Raw genomic sequence first — 1,618 nt, forward strand, 5'->3', positions numbered from 1 at the left:
CCTCCAGCTCTCCCTCTCGATTCTCCCTTTTTTTTTTACTCCAACACACAAAATGGTGAATGGACCTGCAACAGCTGGAGCAACCAGCCAATCAGCGGCCACAACCCCGCTGACCGGCGCCGGGCTAGACCAGTAGATTTCCGCAGCATAGCTGACTCCGCCTCTCAACGACGAGCGACGCTCACAGTGACCAATCGTGCCCTTCCGGTAGCGCTAGGGGGTGGGGCCAAAATCCAAGACCGGCCTCCCTCCGGGACAGACACCAACCTAAGCCTACGACCGCCTGATCTATCTAGAGCCATGCCCTACACCAAATGATGGACACAAGCTTTAACCAAATGTAGGCCAATTTAGTGCTGAATGACGAATACAGTAACCAGTTACTATGCACCTTAGGCCGGAACCCAGCCTCTGTGAGGGACAGTAGCCAATGAACTGAAAGAAGGCGGGACCAATAGATGGACTTTCCAATAAGCTGGCTTAGAAGGCGGGGCCCGAGCATTTGTTGACCGGCTAGACGCAATTCCTGCTGGGAATAGTAGTCTTCTCACGTCTCTGGCCCGTAGTCCACAGTACAAGGCAGACTACAACTCCCATGTGACAGAGTATCCAGAGCACCAAAGAAACCGGGAGAGGAGTAAAAGTCGGAAACAGCAGTTTCTCGTGGGTCTCTCTGGACACCAAGAACATCTTAGACCCAGGGCCCCGACTCACCCGGATTCCCAGCTCTGGCGTCGCCAGTGGCTCCTCTCAGTGGCGGTGGTAGCAAGCACGAGAGGGAGGTGCGACAAGCAGCCAACCGCCACCCGCGAGTCCCGCAGCCAATCAGCAGCAGCTGGGGCGGTGCAATGACCTCACCGGTTCTACTCTCTTACCCCTCCCCCACGTGGTTGTTGCTGCTGGTAGCCGGAGTAGGGAAGTTTGGTGTTGGGGGGATGGGAGGAGAATTAGTGATGTCATCTTCCCCCTGCTTGATTGGCTGTCGGGTGGCCAGGACTAAGACCAATCAACGTTCTCAAAAAGTCTGGCGCGGCCCCGTGGAAAGCCCTGTTGCCACCGGGAGGGGAGAGAACGCGCGCTTGTTGGGTGGCGCGCATTGCAGCGTAGGCCACGCGCGCGGCCTGGGACTTAGGGACCCTGGGGACAAGTTACCTGCTCCAACAGTTTGGTATAGGACAGCTCAGTTTTCTGACGATCACCCTAGGCACTGTGGGTGGGGGCACAATGTGGGGAAATGCAGTACTTCTCGGAGCATTATCGCACAGCATCCAGTGGAGAGCTATGCTGTGGGTATTCACACCTGGAGGAGAGAGATTTAAGATCGTAGGGTGAGGTATCACATTGGAGGTGAAAAGAAGAGGAGGTGCTACGTCCTGTTACTAGTTGATGCCTATACTGTCCAGATAGGGAGTTTACACCAGGTGTAAACCTATCTACAGGTATCCATACTCATCAGATTTAACCCCTGTCCAAGGGTAATGAGAGGTGGATTACACTGGTCCTACGGGAGATTTATTTTCCCTGTAATGGATTCTCAGTACTATTATCTACTTAAGACTCACACCAGTTGTAAAGAAAATACATCAAGCCTAATGCAGGTTATACTGTCCAAGTAACA

At 53.6% G+C, this 1,618-nt stretch overlaps 1 protein-coding gene across 5 annotated transcripts in view; it reads right to left on the reverse strand.

Annotated features, from left to right (window-relative positions):
- Cic (capicua transcriptional repressor) overlaps positions 1-824 on the reverse strand; it is a 28,423-nt gene extending 27,599 nt beyond the window's left edge. For 3 of the 5 annotated variants that reach the window (XM_010623309.3, XM_010623308.3, XM_010623307.3), the window contains exon 1: positions 715-821. The gene's annotated coding sequence lies outside the window, so the exon portion shown is untranslated. Of the gene's footprint in view, positions 1-714 lie in introns of all 5 variants that reach the window. The other 2 variants (XM_010623310.3, XM_010623311.3) reach the window with 1 other exon arrangement.
- Positions 825-1,618: the final 794 nt, after the last annotated feature.

The sequence above is a fragment of the Fukomys damarensis genome, unplaced genomic scaffold (genome assembly GCF_012274545.1).
Source record: "Fukomys damarensis isolate Sample0158 unplaced genomic scaffold, DMR_v1.0_HiC HiC_scaffold_19, whole genome shotgun sequence".
NCBI lineage: Eukaryota > Metazoa > Chordata > Mammalia > Rodentia > Bathyergidae > Fukomys > Fukomys damarensis.